The sequence below is a fragment of the Taudactylus pleione genome, unplaced genomic scaffold (genome assembly GCF_031769625.1).
Source record: "Taudactylus pleione unplaced genomic scaffold, aTauple2 ptg000337l, whole genome shotgun sequence".
In the NCBI taxonomy this organism is placed as follows: Eukaryota; Metazoa; Chordata; class Amphibia; order Anura; family Myobatrachidae; genus Taudactylus; species Taudactylus pleione.
The window spans coordinates 3491890-3501967 of record NW_028284738.1 but is presented as its reverse complement, the minus strand read 5'-3'; positions in this window follow the sequence as shown (position 1 = coordinate 3501967).

Sequence of the window (10078 nt, the reverse complement as noted above, 5' to 3'; positions counted from 1 at the left end):
ACTTGTGAGTCTCTGGACACAGCACATAATCAGCAGAGTATAGTGCAGAATACATCAGCGTGCAGTGTGCCCCCTATACAGTTACTTTACCAGCACAGCCACTTGTGAGTCTCTGCACACAGCCACTTAATCAGCAGAGTATAGTGCAGCATACATCAGTGTGCAGTGTGCCCCTATACACAGTCACATTACCAGCACAGCCACTTGTGAGTCTCTGGTCACAGCCACTTAATCAGCAGAGTATAGTGCAGCATACATCAGCGTGCAGTGTGCCCCCTATACAGTTACTTTACCAGCACAGCCACTTGTGAGTCTCTGGTCACAGCCACTTAATCAGCAGAGTATAGAACAACATACATCAGTGTGCAGTGTGCCCCCTATACACAGTCACATTACCAGCACAGCCACTTGTGAGTCTCTGCACACAGCCACTTAATCAGCAGAGTATAGAGCAGCATACATCAGCGTGCAGTGTGCCCCCTATACACAGTCACATTACCAGCACAGCCACTTGTGAGTCTCTGGTAACAGCCACTTAATCAGCAGAGTATAGAGCAGCATACATCAGCGTGCAGTGTGCCCCCTATACACAGTCACATTACCAGCACAGCCACTTGTGAGTCTCTGGTAACAGCCTCTTAATCAGCAGAGTATAGAGCAGCATACATCAGCGTGCAGTGTGCCCCCTATATACAGTCACTTTACCAGCACAGCCACTTGTGAGTCTCTGGACACAGCCACTTAATCAGCAGAGTATAGAGCAGCATACATCAGCGTGCAGTGTGCCCCCTATACACAGTCACTTTACCAGCACAGCCACTTGTGAGTCTCTGGACACAGCCACTTAATCAGCAGAGTATAGTGCAGCATACATCAGCGTGCAGTGTGCCCCCTATACACAGTCACATTACCAGCACAGCCACTTGTGAGTCTCTGGACACAACCACTTAATCAGCAGAGTATAGTGCAGCATACATCAGCGTGCAGTGTGCCCCCTATACACAGTCACTATACCAGCACAGCCACTTGTGAGTCTCTGGTAGCATCCACTTAATCAGCAGAGTATAGTGCAGCATACATCAGCGTGCAGTGTGCCCCTTATACAGTCACTTTACCAGCACAGCCACTTGTGAGTCTCTGGACACAGCCACTTAATCAGCAGAGTATAGTGCAGCATACATCAGCGTGCAGTGTGCCCCCTATACACAGTCACATTACCAGCACAGCCACTTGTGAGTCTCTGGACACAGCCACTTAATCAGCAGAGTATAGAGCAGCATACATCAGCGTGCAGTGTGTCCCTATACACAGTCACTATACCAGCACAGCCACTTGTGAGTCTCTGGTAACAGCCACTTAATCAGCAGAGTATAGTGCAGCATACATCAGCGTGCAGTGTGCCCCTTATACTGTCACTTTACCAGCACAGCCACTTATGAGTCTCTGGACACAGCCACTTAATCAGCAGAGTATAGTGCAGCATACATCAGCGTGCAGTGTGCCCCCTATACACAGTCACATTACCAGCACAGCCACTTGTGAGTCTCTGGACACAGCCACTTAATCTGCAGAGTATAGTGCAGCATACATCAGTGTGTAGTGTGCCCCCTATACACAGTCACATTACCAGCACAGCCACTTGTGAGTCTCTGGTAACAGCCACTTAATCAGCAGAGTATAGTGCAGCATACATCAGTGTGCAGTGTGCCCCCTATACACAGTCACTTTACCAGCACAGCCACTTGTGAGTCTCTGGACACAGCACATAATCAGCAGAGTATAGTGCAGCATACATCAGCATGCAGAGTGCCCCCTATACACAGTCACTTTTCCTGCACAGCCACTTGTGATTCTCTGGACACAGCCACTTAATCAGCAGAGTATAGAGCAGCATACATCAGCGTGCAGTGTACCCCTATACACAGTCACTTTACCAGCACAGCTACTTGTGAGTCTCTGGTCACAGCCACTTAATCAGCAGAGTATAGTGCAGCATACATCAGCGTGCAGTGTGTCCCCTATACACCGTCACTTTACCAGCACAGCCACTTGTGAGGCTCTGGTCATAGCACATAATCAGCAGAGTATAGTGCAGCATACATCAGCGTGCAGTGTGTCCCCTATACACCGTCATTTTACCAGCACAGCCACTTGTGAGTCTCTGGACACAGCACATAATCAGCAGAGTATAGTGCAGAATACATCAGCGTGCAGTGTGCCCCCTATACAGTTACTTTACCAGCACAGCCACTTGTGAGTCTCTGCACACAGCCACTTAATCAGCAGAGTATAGTGCAGCATACATCAGTGTGCAGTGTGCCCCTATACACAGTCACATTACCAGCACAGCCACTTGTGAGTCTCTGGTCACAGCCACTTAATCAGCAGAGTATAGTGCAGCATACATCAGCGTGCAGTGTGCCCCCTATACAGTTACTTTACCAGCACAGCCACTTGTGAGTCTCTGGTCACAGCCACTTAATCAGCAGAGTATAGAACAACATACATCAGTGTGCAGTGTGCCCCCTATACACAGTCACATTACCAGCACAGCCACTTGTGAGTCTCTGCACACAGCCACTTAATCAGCAGAGTATAGAGCAGCATACATCAGCGTGTAGTGTGCCCCCTATACACAGTCACATTACCAGCACAGCCACTTGTGAGTCTCTGGTAACAGCCACTTAATCAGCAGAGTATAGAGCAGCATACATCAGCGTGCAGTGTGCCCCCTATACACAGTCACATTACCAGCACAGCCACTTGTGAGTCTCTGGTAACAGCCACTTAATCAGCAGAGTATAGAGCAGCATACATCAGCGTGCAGTGTGCCCCCTATACACAGTCACTTTACCAGCACAGCCACTTGTGAGTCTCTGGACACAGCCACTTAATCAGCAGAGTATAGTGCAGCATACATCAGTGTGCAGTGTGCCCCTATACACAGTCACATTACCAGCACAGCCACTTGTGAGTCTCTGGTCACAGCCACTTAATCAGCAGAGTATAGTGCAGCATACATCAGCGTGCAGTTTTCCCCCTATACAGTTACTTTACCAGCACAGCCACTTGTGAGTCTCTGGTCACAGCCACTTAATCAGCAGAGTATAGAACAACATACATCAGTGTGCAGTGTTCCCCCTATACACAGTCACATTACCAGCACAGCCACTTGAGAGTCTCAGCACACAGCCACTTAATCAGCAGAGTATAGAGCAGCATACATCAGCGTGCAGTGTGCCCCCTATACACAGTCACATTACCAGCACAGCCACTTGTGAGTCTCTGGTAACAGCCACTTAATCAGCAGAGTATAGAGCAGCATACATCAGCGTGCAGTGTGCCCCCTATACACAGTCACATTACCAGCACAGCCACTTGTGAGTCTCTGGTAACAGACACTTAATCAGCAGAGTATAGAGAAGCATACATCAGCGTGCAGTGTGCCCCCTATACACAGTCACTTTACCAGCACAGCCACTTGTGAGTCTCTGGACACAGCCACTTAATCAGCAGAGTATAGAGCAGCATACATCAGCGTGCAGTGTGCCCCCTATACACAGTCACATTACCAGCACAGCCACTTGTGAGTCTCTGGACACAACCACTTAATCAGCAGAGTATAGAGCAGCATACATCAGCGTGCAGTGTGCCCCCTATACACAGTCACTATACCAGCACAGCCACTTGTGAGTCTCTGGTAACATCCACTTAATCAGCAGAGTATAGAGCAGCATACATCAGCGTGCAGTGTGCCCCTTATACAGTCACTTTACCAGCACAGCCACTTGTGAGTCTCTGGACACAGCCACTTAATCAGCAGAGTATAGTGCAGCATACATCAGCGTGCAGTGTGCCCCCTATACACAGTCACATTACCAGCACAGCCACTTGTGAGTCTCTGGACACAGCCACTTAATCAGCAGAGTATAGAGCAGCATATATCAGCGTGCAGTGTGTCCCTATACACAGTCACTATACCAGCACAGCCACTTGTGAGTCTCTGGTAACAGCCACTTAATCAGCAGAGTATAGTGCAGCATACATCAGCGTGCAGTGTGCCCCTTATACTGTCACTTTACCAGCACAGCCACTTGTGAGTCTCTGGACACAGCCACTTAATCAGCAGAGTATAGTGCAGCATACATCAGTGTGCAGTGTGCCTCCTATACACAGTCACATTACCAGCACAGCCACTTGTGAGTCTCTGGACACAGCCACTTAATCTGCAGAGTATAGTGCAGCATACATCAGTGTGTAGTGTGCCCCCTATACACAGTCACATTACCAGCACAGCCACTTGTGAGTCTCTGGTAACAGCCACTTAATCAGCAGAGTATAGTGCAGCATACATCAGCGTGCAGTGAGCCCCTTATACAGTCACTTTACCAGCACAGCCACTTGTGAGTCTCTGGACACAGCCACTTAATCAGCAGAGTATAGTGCAGCATACATCAGCGTGCAGTGTGCCCCCTATACACAGTCACATTACCAGCACAGCCACTTGTGAGTCTCTGGTAACTGCCACTTAATCAGCAGAGTATAGAGCAGCATACATCAGCGTGCAGTGTGCCCCCTATACACAGTCACTTTACCAGCACAGCCACTTGTGAGTCTCTGGACACAGCCACTTAATCAGCAGAGTATAGAGCAGCATACATCAGCGTGCAGTGTGCCCCCTATACACAGTCACTTTACCAGCACAGCCACTTGTGAGTCTCTGGACACAGCCACTTAATCAGCAGAGTATAGTGCAGCATACATCAGCGTGCAGTGTGCCCCCTATACACAGTCACATTACCAGCACAGCCACTTGTGAGTCTCTGGACACAACCACTTAATCAGCAGAGTATAGAGCAGCATACATCAGCGTGCAGTGTGCCCCCTATACACAGTCACTATACCAGCACAGCCACTTGTGAGTCTCTGGTAACATCCACTTAATCAGCAGAGTATAGTGCAGCATACATCAGCGTGCAGTGTGCCCCCTATACAGTCACTTTACCAGCACAGCCACTTGTGAGTCTCTGGACACAGCCACTTAATCAGCAGAGTATAGTGCAGCATACATCAGCGTGCAGTGTGCCCCCTATACACAGTCACATTACCAGCACAGCCACTTGTGAGTCTCTGGACACAGCCACTTAATCAGCAGAGTATAGAGCAGCATACATCAGCGTGCAGTGTGTCCCTATACACAGTCACTATACCAGCACAGCCACTTGTGAGTCTCTGGTAACAGCCACTTAATCAGCAGAGTATAGTGCAGCATACATCAGCGTGCAGTGTGCCCCTTATACTGTCACTTTACCAGCACAGCCACTTGTGAGTCTCTGGACACAGCCACTTAATCAGCAGAGTATAGTGCAGCATACATCAGCGTGCAGTGTGCCCCCTATACACAGTCACATTACCAGCACAGCCACTTGTGAGTCTCTGCACACAGCCACTTAATCAGCAGAGTATAGAGCAGCATACATCAGCGTGTAGTGTCCCCCTATACACAGTCACATTACCAGCACAGCCACTTGTGAGTCTCTGGTAACAGCCACTTAATCAGCAGAGTATAGAGCAGCATACATCAGCGTGCAGTGTGCCCCCTATACACAGTCACATTACCAGCACAGCCACTTGTGAGTCTCTGGTAACAGCCACTTAATCAGCAGAGTATAGAGCAGCATACATCAGCGTGCAGTGTGCCCCCTATACACAGTCACTTTACCAGCACAGCCACTTGTGAGTCTCTGGACACAGCCACTTAATCAGCAGAGTATAGAGCAGCATACATCAGCGTGCAGTGTGCCCCCTATACACAGTCACTTTACCAGCACAGCCACTTGTGAGTCTCTGGACACAGCCACTTAATCAGCAGAGTATAGTGCAGCATACATCAGCGTGCAGTGTGCCCCCTATACACAGTCACATTACCAGCACAGCCACTTGTGAGTCTCTGGACACAACCACTTAATCAGCAGAGTATAGAGCAGCATACATCAGCGTGCAGTGTGCCCCCTATACACAGTCACTATACCAGCACAGCCACTTGTGAGTCTCTGGTAACATCCACTTAATCAGCAGAGTATAGTGCAACATACATCAGCGTGCAGTGTGCCCCCTATACAGTCACTTTACCAGCACAGCCACTTGTGAGTCTCTGGACACAGCCACTTAATCAGCAGAGTATAGTGCAGCATACATCAGCGTGCAGTGTGCCCCCTATACACAGTCACATTACCAGCACAGCCACTTGTGAGTCTCTGGACACAGCCACTTAATCAGCAGAGTATAGAGCAGCATACATCAGCGTGCAGTGTGTCCCTATACACAGTCACTATACCAGCACAGCCACTTGTGAGTCTCTGGTAACAGCCACTTAATCAGCAGAGTATAGTGCAGCATACATCAGCGTGCAGTGTGCCCCTTATACTGTCACTTTACCAGCACAGCCACTTGTGAGTCTCTGGACACAGCCACTTAATCAGCAGAGTATAGTGCAGCATACATCAGCGTGCAGTGTGCCCCCTATACACAGTCACATTACCAGCACAGCCACTTGTGAGTCTCTGGACACAGCCACTTAATCTGCAGTGCAGAGTATAGTGCAGCATACATCAGTGTGTAGTGTGCCCCCTATACACAGTCACATTACCAGCACAGCCACTTGTGAGTCTCTGGTAACAGCCACTTAATCAGCAGAGTATAGTGCAGCATACATCAGCGTGCAGTGAGCCCCTTATACAGTCACTTTACCAGCACAGCCACTTGTGAGTCTCTGGACACAGCCACTTAATCAGCAGAGTATAGTGCAGCATACATCAGCGTGCAGTGTGCCCCCTATACACAGTCACATTACCAGCACAGCCACTTGTGAGTCTCTGGACACAACCACTTAATCAGCAGAGTATAGCGCAGCATACATCAGCGTGCAGTGTGCCCCCTATACACAGTCACTTTACCTGCACAGCCACTTGTGAGTCTCTGGACACAACTACTTAATCAGCAGAGTATAGCGCAGCATAGATCAGCGTGCATTGTGCCCCCTTTACACAGTCACATTACCAGCACAGCCACTTGTGAGTCTCTGGTAACAGCCACTTAATCAGCAGGGTATAGAGGAGCATACATCAGCGTGCAGTGTACCCCTATACACAGTCACATTACCAGCACAGCCACTTGTGAGTCTGGTCACAGCCACATAATCAGCAGAGTATAGTGCAGCATACATCAGTGTGCAGTGTGCCCCCTATACACAGTCACATTACCAGCACAGCCACTTGTGAGTCTCTGGACACAACCACTTAATCAGCAGAGTATAGCGCAGCATACATCAGCGTGCAGTGTGCCCCCTATACACAGTCACTTTACCTGCACAGCCACTTGTGAGTCTCTGGACACAACCACTTAATCAGCAGAGTATAGCGCTGCATACATCAGCGTGCAGTGTGCCCCCTATACACAGTCACATTACCAGTACAGCCACTTGTGAGTCTCTGGACACAACCACTTAATCAGCAGAGTATAGTGCAGCATACATCAGCGTGCAGTGTACCCCTATACACAGTCACTATACCAGCAAAGCCACTTGTGAGTCTCTGGACACAACCACTTAATCAGCAGAGTATAGCGCAGCATACATCAGCGTGCAGTGTGCCCCCTATACACAGTCACTATACCAGCACAGCCACTTGTGAGTCTCTGGTAACAGCCACTTAATCAGCAGAGTATAGTGCAGCATACATCAGCGTGCAGTGTGCCCCTTATACAGTCACTTTACCAGCACAGCCACTTGTGAGTCTCTGCACACAGCCACTTAATCAGCAGAGTATAGAGCAGCATACATCAGCGTGTAGTGTGCCCCCTATACACAGTCACATTACCAGCACAGCCACTTGTGAGTCTCTGGTAACAGCCACTTAATCAGCAGAGTATAGAGCAGCATACATCAGCGTGCAGTGTGCCCCCTATACACAGTCACATTACCAGCACAGCCACTTGTGAGTCTCTGGTAACAGCCACTTAATCAGCAGAGTATAGAGCAGCATACATCAGCGTGCAGTGTGCCCCCTATACACAGTCACTTTACCAGCACAGCCACTTGTGAGTCTCTGGACACAGCCACTTAATCAGCAGAGTATAGAGCAGCATACATCAGCGTGCAGTGTGCCCCCTATACACAGTCACTTTACCAGCACAGCCACTTGTGAGTCACTGGACACAGCCACTTAATCAGCAGAGTATAGTGCAGCATACATCAGCGTGCAGTGTGCCCCCTATACACAGTCACATTACCAGCACAGCCACTTGTGAGTTTCTGGACACAACCACTTAATCAGCAGAGTATAGAGCAGCATACATCAGCGTGCAGTGTGCCCCCTATACACAGTCACTATACCAGCACAGCCACTTGTGAGTCTCTGGTAACATCCACTTAATCAGCAGAGTATAGTGCAACATACATCAGCGTGCAGTGTGCCCCCTATACAGTCACTTTACCAGCACAGCCACTTGTGAGTCTCTGGACACAGCCACTTAATCAGCAGAGTATAGTGCAGCATACATCAGCGTGCAGTGTGCCCCCTATACACAGTCACATTACCAGCACAGCCACTTGTGAGTCTCTGGACACAGCCACTTAATCAGCAGAGTATAGAGCAGCATACATCAGCGTGCAGTGTGTCCCTATACACAGTCACTATACCAGCACAGCCACTTGTGAGTCTCTGGTAACAGCCACTTAATCAGCAGAGTATAGTGCAGCATACATCAGCGTGCAGTGTGCCCCTTATACTGTCACTTTACCAGCACAGCCACTTGTGAGTCTCTGGACACAGCCACTTAATCAGCAGAGTATAGTGCAGCATACATCAGCGTGCAGTGTGCCCCCTATACACAGTCACATTACCAGCACAGCCACTTGTGAGTCTCTGGTAACAGCCACTTAATCAGCAGAGTATAGTGCAGCATACATCAGCGTGCAGTGAGCCCCTTATACAGTCACTTTACCAGCACAGCCACTTGTGAGTCTCTGGACACAGCCACTTAATCAGCAGAGTATAGTGCAGCATACATCAGCGTGCAGTGTGCCCCCTATACACAGTCACATTACCAGCACAGCCACTTGTGAGTCTCTGGACACAACCACTTAATCAGCAGAGTATAGCGCAGCATACATCAGCGTGCAGTGTGCCCCCTATACACAGTCACTTTACCTGCACAGCCACTTGTGAGTCTCTGGACACAACCACTTAATCAGCAGAGTATAGTGCAGCATACATCAGCGTGCAGTGTGCCCCTATACACAGTCACATTACCAGCACAGCCACTTGTGAGTCTCTGGTAACAGCCACTTAATCAGCAGGGTATAGAGGAGCATACATCAGCGTGCAGTGTACCCCTATACACAGTCACATTACCAGCACAGCCACTTGTGAGTCTGGTCACAGCCACATAATCAGCAGAGTATAGTGCAGCATACATCAGTGTGCAGTGTGCCCCCTATACACAGTCACATTACCAGCACAGCCACTTGTGAGTCTCTGGAAACAACCACTTAATCAGCAGAGTATAGCGCAGCATACATCAGCGTGCAGTGTGCCCCCTATACACAGTCACTTTACCTGCACAGCCACTTGTGAGTCTCTGGACACAACCACTTAATCAGCAGAGTATAGCGCTGCATACATCAGCGTGCAGTGTGCCCCCTATACACAGTCACATTACCAGTACAGCCACTTGTGAGTCTCTGGACACAACCACTTAATCAGCAGAGTATAGTGCAGCATACATCAGCGTGCAGTGTACCCCTATACACTGTCACTATACCAGCAAAGCCACTTGTGAGTCTCTGGACACAACCACTTAATCAGCAGAGTATAGAGCAGCATACATCAGCGTGCAGTGTGCCCCCTATACACAGTCACTATACCAGCACAGCCACTTGTGAGTCTCTGGTAACAGCCACTTAATCAGCAGAGTATAGTGCAGCATACATCAGCGTGCAGTGTGCCCCTTATACAGTCACTTTACCAGCACAGCCACTTGTGAGTCTCTGGACACAGCCACTTAATCAGCAGAGTAT